Genomic DNA, 15,883 nt, shown 5'->3' on the forward strand with positions numbered 1-15,883 from the left:
GGAATAATGTTGTAATATTCATGAACAATAAATAAACTTAATAAAAGTAGGAGTTTCACCATCGGTAATTAAATTATTCACTAATTTTTGACACACTGATTAAAAATTAATTAGTTTGTAATTCTAACTAGAGTAAAAAAATAAACAACCGAGCGTCGTTTGTCAAATCTTTTTTTTTAACTCCACATGGAACCGATCGATGATAATAATCTAATGATAACTTTCATTTGTCTTTTAAAATAATTGAATACATACCTACTGAACAATTCATTTTCAAGTGACAGAGGAATCATATGATGGTCTTTGACAAATTTAATTAAGTATACAAATTCAATTTGTAAATTTACTATCGATGAATATTTCTTTTATTTTGTTAACTGTCAATTCATGGTGTAACTGCATTGTATTATTGTTTGATTTAATAAAACGCACTTGTTCCACTTTTAATCAATAAATTAGGACCGGTTTTCTCCGCCTCAGAGGGATATTTTCAACTCAAGGTTCCCTCTTCAACTCCCTCTGAGGCGGACGAACCCGGTCCTAATTTATTAATTAAACGTGAAATAAGTATTAAAAAAGAATTGCGCTTTGTTAAATCAAACAATAATAATCAATGAATATACTGTATATTTTATATTTTTAAACATCCCCGCAACGTAACAAAGTGGCGAATTGATCGAAAGTGTAAAATCAACCAAAGGTCACCCAATCTCACAAATAAAAACTTTCATCTCTAAATACCTACGACATTTTAGCACACCTATTATCCAGGATAGCCTTATCCAAAATGAAGATTTATGAATAAAGTAGGTAGGTAAGTACTATTGGTTTAATTACTACTAACATTGTAAATTTAGTATCAACCAAGATGCTAATGCTTGTTATTTTCCAATCATTTCTCATAAAAAACATACATAATTTGACAACACCACATTATATTGGTATTAGCCCGACGCAATTTTATATGTATTTATAGTAAAAACTACTAATTAATTTCGTCTTAATTAGATATAACGCCTGTAGTTTAATTGGTAAAGCATATTGATACAAATCTAGTGAATACATGTTTACGTCCCGTCAGGCGTCGATTTTTTTAAAAAAGAATTTTTTCTGGTACCAGGTATACAGTGTTTTCAAATTATGATGTTCAATATAAAAGAAGGTAATTGTGCCGCAGAGGTTGACATGAGATTTTACAACTTTCTTTTTAGACCAAACCAAACCTAACCTAACCTAACCTAACCTAACCTAATCTAACCTAGCCCAACCTAATATTACCTCATATAATCTTAGTTTGTGATAATGGTGTATCAAAATGTATGAAAATTTAAAATTTTCAATTAATGATTATTGGATCTAAAAGCCGATGCGCCGACAAAAAACGGTATTTATTATAATTGACCACATGGAATAAACTGTTTTCGTAAAAAAAAAATATAAAAGCTCGTGTCCACATTCTACATTCTTTAATCTGGTGAAGTATTCGTTGAATAAAAGAAAATACTTATCTCTTAAAATCTCAAATCTTAACCATTTGAACAGCTCAGTATAAAGCGATAATTTTAATTTTAACATTAATTATAATTTTAATCCATTAATTCACTCGTTTAGCGGCATTACGTGACAGCATGTAAATAATAAATATCTATAGATATAGATACATAACTACACAAAAAACACATTGTCAAGAAATAATCAACCAATCGAAATAATCAAAAAAATAAGCAATCCTTACGAATACGCATTTGTCAGCTTGGTGGATGGCAGAAAGTCTCCTAGTAAATCCAAACAAGAGGTAAATCTCAACAATAATATATCACTCAGTAGTTTGAATAATCTACATTCACTCAAATTATTAATAAATTACTGAAACGTTGATTGATTGCTAGGGAGGAAAAATAATCTTAAATAAAATAATTAAAAACTTACCTCGCAAATTATAACAGTACGGCAATTAAATTTAGGTAGCTTCATTTTTTTTATTAAACCACTCTTATTGATAAACTTTTGCACATCACTTCTTGATTTAACGTACAATTCACTCTTCTATGATTGTTCCAAAATTCTGTTTATTAACACCACTAGTATCTCTATAGTGTACAAACTTTTAAACTTAATCTACAAATAATTTAAATATTTATATCTATTTTTTACTACCCTTAATTCCTATTATAAATAAACAAAATTATCACCACACGTTATCGTACTTTTTTACAGTAATAGTGTCTTTATTTAAAATAATATTATTTTCAGATGTATGTGTTAATAATTACAATAAATATAATAATATATAAATAATTATTTATATTCAAATACTATTAGTAGGAATTCAACTTTAATTAAATCCGGTTAATTTAATTAAAACTTAACTGTTTTTTTTATGCTGACACAATGATCACAACTTTTACACGTTTATATTTAAATTTAAAAAAAGAATATTAATCGTTAAAATATATTACTATTTTTAACTGCATTCAATAATTCAAACGATTATTATTACGTTCAAAATGTCCTAAATTGTAATGTTGCCAGAAAAATACACAAATCAGGTAAATCTCTTGATTGATTTATCTCACTATATTTCGAAAGATGATACAGAGAGTGAACTTCTTCCAAGTTGTTTGCAATACGGCGGACTGTCGACGACATGTATTTCGAAAATTCTCTTATAGATGGGGAGACTCATATATTGGGGCCATTTCAATTGAGGCAATGAAATATTGACCTATATTTTGTTCTGTTCCTTTGCAGTCAGTGGCTGGGATGGAAAATATGGCTATACAACAAAAAAAAAACAGTTTAATCTATCTATCTGCCTAAGTATATTTTGAGTTATATTTTTATTTGTTTTCAATCAGTGAATAATTTAATAAACTATTTTTTATGCAACGAATAATTCACAAGATGTATGAATGTAACATTATTTTATGTTGGTAAATTATGCCGCAGATGCTCGAATGTACTTTTTTTACGTAAATAGTTTATTACATGTAGACAATTAAGTATATTAAATACCTTTTCTGTCGGGGCAGATGCTTTTCGATCAAATAATTATTAATTTGAAATTTCCATACATTTCGATACATGATTATCATACACAAGATTATATCAGGTTGGGGTAGGCTAGGTTTGGTCTAAAAAGAAAGTTATAAAACTCATGCGGGCATCTGCGGCACATTTATCTTTATTTTACATAATTTGAAGACACTTCTGAGAAATATATAACCAATAGAAAATTCGGTACAGGAATACAGCGGAAAACACATTTTGAAAATACCCGATATACTGGATTTTTGTTAGTTTGGGTTAGTTTAGGTTAGGTTAGGTTACGTTTGGTTAGGTTAACATAAGAAATAATCCAGTTTATCGGCTATTTTCAAAATGTGTTTTCCGCTGTATCCCTGATAACCGAACAGTACCGAAAAATCTTAAAAAAAAATACGACAACCAGCAGGATGTGAATCTGCGCAACCCGGAATTCGCACCCATGTGCTCTGAACACTAAGCTATACTTGTCTAATTTTTACAATACTCTCAGAAGCGTTTTCTAAATTGGATTACTTATTAGTAATCGGCTTTTATATGTTAAGTCAATAGCACCTAAGCTTGAGAAAATCACACGAATGCATTGTGACCTCACCTGGATGAAAAGCCAGTGCCCTATGCAATTGACTAAGAGTCTTGCGGTAATGATGGATAAGCACGACGTTATCTATCTATACCTACCATATTTATGGGAAGAATTTAGAAAAAAATAAAAAAAAAACTCAGGAAGAAGGCGATTCTCAAGACAGGGAGAACCAATCGTTAATTGCAAACTCTGTTGATGACAGTCATAAAGATGTCAATATGTCCACAATGATATAGTGACAATTGAAAATAATTCAGTGATCGTGTGTCGTATTCAATACGTAGGGGATGCTTGAAAGATAAACTACCCAGGGAACTCAGAAATAATGAGAACTGAAATACATAACGGGTAAGACGACAGCAGGTAACCGACTCGAGTAAGGAAGAATCCGTGTTAAACTTACACACGTGTCAAGAATAGTTTTTACGTCGAATACTGAAAACTGCCTCGGTTCATGCATTTACGCTCATTTAATGTTGGCGTATTACACACACTATTGTACGTGTATAATGCGTGCTTCATTTTCGTAGGACACTCACATTCAAAAGCCTGCTTCAACATGCGGCGTATTAAATATAGCCTATCGGTATTCTATTTATTATCTGTTCTGTGAAACTACCCAAATGGTTCCAGCTAGACACACAAAAAAGGAACAATCAGAAGGTTTACAATAATTTCAACACCCTACACTACTTAAAAATTAGTAATTACCCACGGTCTAATCTACCCCGTATCCCATCTTGTATTAATCAGGCATATTGAGAGGTGCAAATATGTCATCTTCTTTCACTTCGTGTAATGCCCTCGTAATATGTGATATATCTGCCGTTAATTAGGCATGGAAATATCACCTAAGGTTGAGGTTGACGCGCATTCAAATTTAATGTGTTTGGCCGAGTTTATTATTTTTTTATGGACTTTTATTAGAGTGCAATAATTAAACAGTGTAAAAATAAACGCTACATTTTTCAGGCTTCATTTATTATTATTCAATACTTTCCGTCAAATAGAAGGGATTAGAGTCCTGGAATTGGCCAAGATATGTGGTGTAGGTACTATGGAATCGATGATGACAAAGATACCATCGCGTACGAATAGTATATCTATTTTTGTAAACTATGTCTTTTATTCAGCAAATAGTTATTCAAAAGATTTGAGAATGGAACGTAATATACCAATACATTCTAGAAAATAATCTTTTAACAAAATACGATTGATAATGATACGAGTACATTCTCAAATCTTGTGAATCATTCGTTGAATAAAAGAAATAGTTTATTAAATTATTAGCAAGTGTAAGTACGTTCCTACCTAAGTAATATTTGGATTGATTGAGCGTCGGTTCATAATTAGGGCACTTAATTGATGATTAATTTAAAACACAAAACCCGATAGCAATAAATTAATACAATTTGTTAAGAATTTCAATATGTAAAAACTACTACTTAATTTCGTAATATTTATATATATGTAGAATACTGTGACTTAATGTTAAATTTCTATAGCATGTCACTCGTCTCGTCGAAACGAATGTTTTTTCTCTGGTTCATGATGAAAGCATGTATAAATAATACAACAAAAGCTGATGCTTTTAAATAAAGTAGAACCAATGTTTTGGCCATAAAATGTCATATTAAATAATCCGTGTAGGGAAACCGACAATGATATTCGTGTTCACGAAGTGACTAGGTAGCCTGTGGGGACTATACTTGGTAAGCATCTTGGCGAGAATCCAGTGAATGCAGGCTCATGTCCTAAGGTTCATATGCATATTCATACTTATGTAAATAAGTGATTTGACGTTATGCGTTTATGGTTATTAAATGGAAACTCGTCTAAGTAGTAGTCATCAATGACATTATTAATGGACGACGCACTCAATATAGTAGCTAGCAAGTAAATTCGCGCATTCGCATGTATAGGTAGACGTCACGCAATTTCCATTATACGATATCACGCATCGGGAATTTATAGCAATATGACCTTTATTGTAATGGCGTTAGAGCAGTGTTTCTAATGTCAATGTTCATTTGAGCGAACCCGTTCGAACCAAACCATTCGGCCGACCCAACAAAAAGCATCAGGAATTTATAGCAATATCACCTTTATTGTAATGGCGTTAGAACAGATTATGCCATTCGGCAGACCCGACAATAAAGTGAGTGTCATTTTCTTTTCCAGATGATTCGTCCATATTAATGTCATTGGTAGTCATATTTCAAATAACAAGTAATACGTAAGATTACGTATTTACGTAAGTGTCACTATGGCCCGTTAATGTTTTTTTTTTGCCTTGTTTTGTCAAAAAAACCTGGAAAAGCCTTGAAGTATGTAGGACTTCAACTAATCCGGAAATGCGCATTTAATAATTCTGTCACATTGCTAATTTTATAGACACAACAACAATAATTATTTGCGAGTAATTTAGGTCAATATAGAAATGGGAAAAATAGCGTCTCGGTAAAAAAAAAACGTAAACACGTCTTTCCAAGAAATTTAAGACATTATTCATCGCGTAACCCAGAAACTTTAATGGAAACAGTTACGTAGGCATATGATGAATCTATCAATGAGACTTTAGACATTATAATGTAGGCAAACTATAGTTTATTATACCAACTGTTATACTCCGTTTACACGTGCATGGATTGACTTCTGACAGTACATATTATTATCACTGCCATAACAATAAAATGCTCGTGTAAATACGTACTGTCATGCAAGTTGCAAGATTGCCTGCATGCATCAAAACAGTTCGCAAAAAATACGAAAATATACCTATAAAACGATTGCTTTTTTGGTTTTTCGAATTTCTTACCTTCTTCTCTTCTTCTTCTTGGTCGTGCACTCATGGCTGAAGATAGTGAGCACATTAAAATTTCGCCATCCTTTGAGCGACCAAGACTTTCCATCCTTCTCGATCTTCCGCTTCTCTCAGGGCAGAATGGATGGTGCCCCCAGTCAGCTCTTTCACTTCGTCGCTCCATCGCGCAGACGCTCTTCCTCTGCTTCACCTTCCCTGGAGGCTATCCAAAACTACCAGTCTCTCCAGTTTAAAACTCCCTTTATCTTCAGTCTCTGGATGATTGACTGGTTCGTCCTGTGCTCTGTCCAAGAAATGCGAAGCATTCGGCGCCAACACCACATCTCAAAGGCATCAATTGTCTTCCGTTCTCTTGCCTTCAGGGTCCACGACTCGACTCCGTATAGAAATATCGAGAACACTAATGTTAGCACAAGCATCATTTTTGTGGCAATCGAAATTCCCCGATCCTTTCATATAGTGTTAAGGTGTGTCATCGCATTTTTTGCAATCTGTGTGCGTCTTCTTATTTCCGTTTCGCATCCGCCCTTTCCACTGATGGTCGATCCAAGATATACAAACTCGTCGACTGTTTCGAGGTTTGGAGTGTACTTGGTGTTGGTAGAAGGTTGGCCCGATCAACAACCATTAACTTGGTCTTATTCCTATTAATTAAGAGGCCGTATTTGCGACTTTCTTCCTCTACCCGGTGTAAAAGCTCTGTGAGTTCTCTTTCATCAGCAGCGATTAGTGTGGTATCATCTGCGAATCTTAAGTTGTTTATTTTCTGGCCACCAATTGTTATTCCGCCTTGCCAATGATCTAGGGCTCTTCGCATTATATACTCTCCATATATATTGAATAACTGGGGAGATAAAACACATCCCTGACGAACTCCCTTCTCGGCTCGGAAACTCTCAGAAAACGCACTATTTACTCTTACCTTTGTGTGGCTATTGTTATATAAGTTTTTGATGAGACAGGTAAGGTGTGATGGAACTCCCATTTCCAGAAGTACGTTCCACATACAGTTCCATCTTACGCAGTCGAATGCCTTCTGGTAGTCAATAAAGCATAACATCATAGGGGTATTAAACTCTCTGCATTTTTCAATTAGTTGTCTGATGTTCAGAATTTGCTCTCGAGTTCCCTTGCCCATAACAAAACCTACTTGTTCCTTGGGTATTTGTCGGTCGATGAAATGCTTCAGACGTCTGCTGATTATATGTAATAAGATCTTGCTTGCATGTGGAATAAGTGAGATTGTTCGATAGTTTTCACATTTACGTGAGGAACCTTTTTTGTGCAGGGGGATCAAAATTGACTCTGTCCAGTCCTTGGGCCATACACCATTTTTCCAGATCATGTTGCATAATTGATGTATGATTCTTTTTCCGTCATCATTGACCTTTTTTAAGGCTTCTGCAGATATGCCATCGCCACACTGATAGAAATTTACATAATCAGTGAAATTTTAGATTGAATCCGTTACAGCTGATGGTAGAGTAATAACTTAAAATCATCAGCTTTTAACACTTAGTTAATGCCTTTGTATGATAGTATTTCTAATTTAGAATATTTAAGAAGGTTAGCACACAATATTGAAATTTAATTTTAAATAATTTATATATTTTTTTTTGTCTTTATTCGTATCTTTTTTTATTTGTGTACCGTACCTATCTAAAATATAATATTATGTAAAAATAAAAATTGTCTTATTTTTAAATTGTTTTGGCGACAATGTCTGGGCAGTAATGTCCGGGCGGCTTTGGTTCTGGCGGTTTTGTCGGGACCCCGTTTAAAGTACACACTATTGCTGCCAGTAAATCCATACAGTGTACAGGTGCTATTACTTATATGCACCTTGGCATAATCTATGTGAAACAGTAGACGCCCATACGGAGACATGGCGGCTGGTGGCGCATGAAACGTATGCATGGATATTATGTGGTTGGGATTTTCCTTTAACTGGAATTCATCATTCTCCAAAAAATATTATTGATTGTGGTTTTTGAAACGACCTAAGGCCGGCACACATATTTGCTCTTTCCGAATATTAAATGGCGGTTGGAGATAACCATGTTGACTCCTAGCCACTACACCAGTCAATTTTTTGCAGGCCATGGTGGGCTCACTGCCAAGCTCTTTGAGTTTGGACTTGCTGCCTGACCGACATGTCCATGTGGCGGAGAAAAACAGGATGCAAACCACATTCTCTGGGCATGTCCAAGAATGTTCTCCGAGAGGGAAGAGGTGCTCAAGTCGGTCCAACCAGCTGTTGGGCTCATCGGGTCGTACGACCTGGTCGCCATAAAGGCCAATTATCTTGCATTTTAAAAAATTGCGACGTCTTACTGCGGGCGTTAAGATCTCTTCACATAATTTTTGCTGTCCGTATGATTAGCTTCGTTCTTTGTTATATAGGTATAATATTTTTAATTCATTTTCTTTTTGTTAATTCTCTATGCCTTTTCTCTCCCCCGACACTTTACATTAGAGTAAAATCAATAAACTCAGACAAAGCTAAGGTAACTGCTCTTGAGACATTTCCAGTCATAAAAAAATGATGCTTCACATCCAAACGTAGGATCCCGTGATACGCCTGTTTAAGACCGGGTGTAGTACGGGGCAGGTGTGGTTTGATGGGGTATTAACTTCAATGCTTGTGGTTTTGACGTAGAGCTACTGATAATTTGAAATGAAAAAAAAGTATATATAATTAAATAACATACCTGTGTTAGGAACGCCACTGAACATCGAAAATGATAACAACACAAAAACTGTTCCTGATAACCTCCAGAATAAATAATAAAAATATCCAAGTCGTAATTTACCAATGCCAACTTATTTACCAATATGCAATTATGAATTTAAGTTCAAAGCCATAAAAACAGGGATGACATCAAATTTGCAATACGCTGTTACAGTAAGTATATCTATAGTCGTTGGTCATCATAAGTGCAAAATTTATAATTTACCACTTTCAGTACCTACATAATATTAAAGTTTTATGAAATAATATTTCTTTTGATCAATCTAAAGTATTAAAATGATTATTTCAGTGCACGAAATAGAAAATTTTATGAACCGGAGCGCTCGAAATTTTTCTGCAAATATTAAAATATATTTGTTTTTTTGTTATACAGTATTTAAATTTCTGACATGAACATTAAATAAAAAAAACATTATCACCGGTCCATATGCAGTGCATGATCTGCCTAAACCTACGGAACGTCACCGCTTTGTATTTATAAATAATGCATTATTTACGATTGTTTAATAATTACTTGATTTAGTGACAACATACATACCCTGAAAGGAAATGTGAAGTATGTACTTAAATGAATTAAATTATTTTCTTAATAATTCACAAATAGGTACGCTTTTTTTTAATTTTTCCACGAGACGGAGAGATAGTCCCAAAGATTTCTATAATAACCGGAGCTACGTTCCGGTCCATTTCGAGTACTAATAATTTTTATTAAATCAACCATTGCTCGGCCTTTTCGTTAAAATTAAAGGTTCAAATATTTCAAACGAAAAATATCACTTTTCATTGTTCTTTATCGTAAATTGAATCATACATACAATTAATACAACGTAATATCACATTGCGTATTTGATATCCATTTTTTGTATAATAAATAATATACTTAATTATAATTGTTTATCTAAATCAGGCAATGTAATGTTACAATCAATTATTTACTTGGTGGAAAACCATTGTGTACAACATTATTTATAGAATAATATTCATAAAAATCTAGGTCGGTATTATCTTCGTAAATACGTGGGCGATTACAACTTACAGTGTAATATTAGCTTATAATAATATATACAACATAAGAAAGACGACTATATATTATGATTTATATGCTGAATATAATATATTATCAGCTGCTAAAAAGTCTGCATTATTTATTTTTCTTTCTAAAGCTGATATATCTTCATCAGAAAAAACTAAGTGAATATATAAAATTGGTAAAAATACCTGCGAACCAAATGTAAAAAAAAAACATTTTCGGGAAAACGCAATTAAAGATTTTACTACCCTTGATTTTAATGGTGTTAGGTACGGCTTTATGGTTTTGAGAATTACAGTTTTTCCGTTATGAATATACTCAAAAGGTGAATTGGTTCAGAAAGATATTATGTTAATTTAGATAAGTACAAAATCTGTACTTAACTTGTTTTCAGCAAAATCGGACATGATGCACACTGGGTCTGAGATAGGTACAGTATTATTCATTATTCAAAATAAATAGAGTATTAATCTTTAAAATACGGTTTCTTATTGGAATTAATATAATTTCTAGCGTCATAAATAATTATTATTAATACAATTAAATGATTTGGTTCACACGCATCTAGTATTAATATTATAGGTTTATCGGTTTCGCTACTATAGTAAATATCTTATATTACGGGAGCATGAGCATTAGTAATTGTTTTTTCCCCTAAAGTGCAAAACTAACCTGTCATTGGTAACACCAATTGGGAGAGCAATAACTGTGTTCAACCAAATGTCTTCATTTATTTATATAGTTAGATATTCCATTTACGGGAAGTTGAGTTAAGATGGACACTGTTTTATAAATAATTGTTTCAATAGGGTTTAATTAGCTCACTCGATGTATATTTTTTTTCATTTTTTTTTCATGCCATATTATGAACACAATGAATTTATAATTTTGAATGTACACTAATGGTCCCCGCATTCTGAAGCGAGCCCCCAGGCTCGGATCTTTGTCGCCCCCCCCCCCCTATCTATTGCTAGGATTAAAGATTGTACAACGGTTTACAGTAGCGTTATCCAAATGGTGTTTCAGGTAAAATTAAGGGTATTCAGTGTATTTTTAACGATTTTTAGTATTTTTAATAAACCCACTGCGACACACATTAATCAAAAATTGGATTGCAAACCCACGTGTTTTAAAATGTTAAATCGGCTATAATGCTCACGGTATTATAGCCGATGCGACAACCGCTCGCCCATCGTTGGCATCATATTATCGTTTACTAATAAAGACTACTTTTCGCTGGTTATCAATACCAAACGCAGCCCTAAGCTGTGACACAGTGACTTCGATTAACCCGGCGCATTCTCTGGAGATGGATAGTTAATCAGCAGCATTATCATCATAATAGGATTTGAAGATAACCTTACTCCCTGTTGGCGGCGAACTCTGATCAGCTGGGTTCAACGAACTTCCACGAATAAATGACCAAGTAAGTAGGTGCCAATCTATCTTAAATTTTCTCAATATGGTTCAATGTACTAGCAAGGACCACCAATGACCGAAGTCGTAAATTATACTTACGATATAAATAATATAATGTATTCTTAGTTACTGGATATAGGGCTGTTACAAGCTGCTTGTAGTATATATATATATATATATATAGAATAAGTCAAAGTTCAATTGTTGCAAATAGATTGCGTTTTTTTGAGCATGAGTTTGGATAAAGAATTTTGAAAGTTGGAAGGTGATGTTCAGTGTCACAATCATAAGGACCTCAAGTGTTTCAAAATGTTAGGCACTGATTTAAATCACAATCATCACATCAAAATTATTATTTATTTACTAAAAAATAGGTCCCATGTGGCAGTGCCACCTGTCAACATTCATACTGCAAACTATTATGAAAGTATCTAATCATATTTTGTTTTCTTCCACATCCCGATTAAAATAAATGATTATTTTGTTTGCATGTCAGTTTATTTTACAAATTTAGAATTTGCGTTAAACATATTCTCCCTGTATCACTCTCTCATATACATTTTATATAAATAAATATAGATTGATAAATCAATACAAATATAATAATATATTTTAATTCAATACTGAATACACACAAAATTTATAAAAATATTAGATTCTTTTATTATGGAAAATACATAGTTTTTAAAAACCTCAGAAACATACATTATTAGGAAAAATCTAGAAACAAAATGGACCATGTCTGCCAAGAGATGTGTGATGCGGCACACTAGTGTCCCGCGAAAAGTTTTAGGTATGTTGCGAAGAAGTCTGTGATTATGTTCGTATTGGTTATTAGGTTATTACTCTCTATTTATTTAAGTGAGTCATCGCGAAGTAATACAGCGACGCAGAAAGCGACACTGGTTTGTCATAAGTACAGAAAACAGGAGAAAGCCTCTCTGCATAATTTTCTTTGTATTTTTCATCGCTTGATTGTCGAATGTACAAATGGCTTATCAATTCTTTCGCAAGCTACGACGATGCACATCTGACATTGCCAGTGGAAGAAAATTGTATATACTTAATAAAATGATCCTATGCACAATGCCTAATTCTCTGTGTTAGAGTTATCAGCATTTTGAATTTCGATTTGCAGTGAATATTCACGATTAGCTAGGACTATAGTCAATAAATCTCTTCCGCCGTTTGGATCGTCGTATCTTTGCGAATTAAAATTTTCATCGTTTACAGATATTTAAAATTCAAATTGATAAAGTATATTTCTTAATAATTGTACGGGGGATTTTTATTTTGTGTGGCACACAATATCCTCCCATTCACTTGTATGCCATCAGGTTAAAAAAAATCGGCAGACACTGTTTTAAGCTATCAATCCGTCTATGATTAACGCGAATAGTTATTTATAATATATAATAACTACATACATTTTGTCTTTAATAAGTACTTAAAATAACACTAATCAAAGGTGATTATTTTCATTATTACAATTATGTACAAAAACATTTACAATAAACTAATTAGGTTAGCATCGGACATCGGTTACAATGTAGTTAATAATTAAGTAATTACCTTAATTGAATACAAAGCTGATAATAATTAAATATTAAAAATATTATTATCTATGTATCTATATGTTTCAAGACCGCCAAAATCAGCTGGAGTTAAATATGTATTTTGATTTAAATTTATTTTTGACACATTTTTAAAAATTACATCACACCAGTTTACGGAATTTTGATACTGAGCGCAGAGATAATGCATGTCATCAGTGCATTCAACGCTACCTAAAAAAATTTGTAACTATAGTGTTAATTAATAATATGAACGAAATATTCAATAGAGAATCTTCATTACATTCGAAGTTACTAATAACTATCACTATCATCGGAAATCGTATTTTAATGCTGCGACCTGACTATAAACGGCCTTACGTGTCGTCAATAATGTCGTGACTTCTGGACTCACGTCCCGGGTCTGAAAAATACACATATATTTTGTAATGTGTGTGGACCTAATAGGTTTTTTTTAATACTTTTATCCAAATTATTTGTTTTTTGTAGCTTACATACTCGTACATCAATGAATATATTATATTTTATCTCACATTTATATCGGTCTGCATTTCCTATCTGATGTTAGTACTTGTTATGTACAAGACGGGTAGTAATTGTCTAGGTAGAGCAAATGGCTAACATCCATTTCTCGTAAAAACAAAAAAAAATGGTTAATACAACTTCCATTCTGTAGAGGGCTAATAGGATCGAACATGGCAAGTACAGTTCACGATTCCAACGGTAACAATAATCACACTAGCCCACCTTAATTCGTGCGCACTATACGATATTGTATCTCGGCATGGTGGCGGCTAAATTCTTTAAATTGTTATACTATAGTAAATGTCGCCTAACAGCTTGAGGGATTAGAACTGGGCAAGCCGCATCACGAGCATAAGGCGATATTATGTAATATAATATATTATCTCAAGTGGTTCACGGAAAATTGAGCACGTTTGCAATAAACTAATTGTAAAACCGCTGTATTTATTTACTTTATGGTTGCTGCATTATTCAGAAATTTTAAAAAGAAAAATCCATCGGTGTGAGTCACTGCAATCTGCATTATTATACATTATTTTTAATGAAACAAACTGGCCAACTTGCGCAAATTGCGACGTCTTTTGGTGCGCATGAATTACACGGGGCGAATTTAATTGTTGTTACGGATGCCATTTTCGACTGCTCTTACATGAAGCCCATTGCATCGTTTTCTCTCGCTCTACTTGCGTCATATTTATTGTCAAAACTTCACTCTTACGTGGTATGTTTATAGTAAATATTAATTCCCTTCAATAATTTATAGTTTAGAATGTCTGTATTGTTTTGGTTTTGTTTTCACATGGGTATATTAAGAAGTATATGTCAATTAATTAGAATCATTTATTTGTGGGAATTCTCTGTGATCCTCTCTCCCATAGGCACGGTGATTATGTTGTCTCAGTAAACTCAGTCAAAGGACACTTGAGTGCGTGGTGATCTCCTTGGGCATCTGCTCCTGAGACATTCTCAGACATAAATAACTGCTGATGCCTCACACCCAAGCGTAGTACCTCGTGATACGCTCGATTAAGGCCGAGTATGGTGCGAGGTGGGTTGGTTTGTAGGCAGTGACGTCCCTAGACGAAATGCCGCCCCATTTTGTATACAGTATTTGTTATCATCCGTGCACGTGTCGTTTCTTGTCACCATCGACGTCGAAAGGCAACGGAAGTAAACTAGCCATCGCGAACTAGACAAAAAAAATACAGTCATGTTAAAACGTTTATGTCAATTAATACATTTTGTTTCCAACCAGTGAGCTGAATTTTTTAATGGAAAGATATTTTCATTAATACTAAGTTTAGGCAGCTATTTCTATATATACCGAATGATTTTCCTCGATTTGCCGCCCTTCGAATAACTGCCGCCCCCAAGCGACGATCAATCTGCCTAGCCCCACAGGGTGTCACTGTTTGTAGGGAACTATTAGGTAATTAGTAGTAGGTAATAATAGTGTTTTTAATTAGCTTGCGAATCTATAGCGTGCGTAATTATAAATATAAAAAATGATAGTATATTATTATAAAACATTTTCTTACATCTTTGCCTCCTTTCTCGTCATAAAGGCTATTTGTTTAACCTACAATATGCAAAGCCCCATATTTTTATTCCCTGCTATGGGACGAAAAGTGTAATTTATTATTTACCTTTATCTATTCAATTTATTAAACATATTGAGTTTTAGATACGTAATATTATTAAATTTTGACCTGTAAGTAGGTTACATGTAAATTATACGTATTACATTTCACCGTAGCACAGTTCGCCGTGAGTTTTCTTATCGGAAAGAGATGAAAAAATTACGCGTTGTTCGTGGAGCATTCCAGATAATAATGTACCTTCAAGAATGAAAACCTAACCCAACTAAAGGTGCTGGCCTTCCACCTGAGAGTTCTTTGTTCGATTCCCGATGAGGACACAATATTTATGTGATTTTCTCAAAAACTGGGTGTTGTGATTGTTCACAATTACTGGTTGCTATATCAGTCCCGTGCAGCATCGGTTCGGGACAAGGAAGTGTGGCACTAAAATCTTTTCATTCTGACACGTTTATAGCGTCATGTAAGGCGGCCGTGCACAAACCGCGGCTGCATATACATGGCGGGTGGAGATGGGGAAACTCAAATCA

The sequence above is a fragment of the Rhyacophila brunnea genome, unplaced genomic scaffold, assembly GCF_057557595.1.
Source record: "Rhyacophila brunnea isolate RB1 unplaced genomic scaffold, BYU_Rbru_1.0 scaffold_4, whole genome shotgun sequence".
Classification (NCBI taxonomy): domain Eukaryota; kingdom Metazoa; phylum Arthropoda; class Insecta; order Trichoptera; family Rhyacophilidae; genus Rhyacophila; species Rhyacophila brunnea.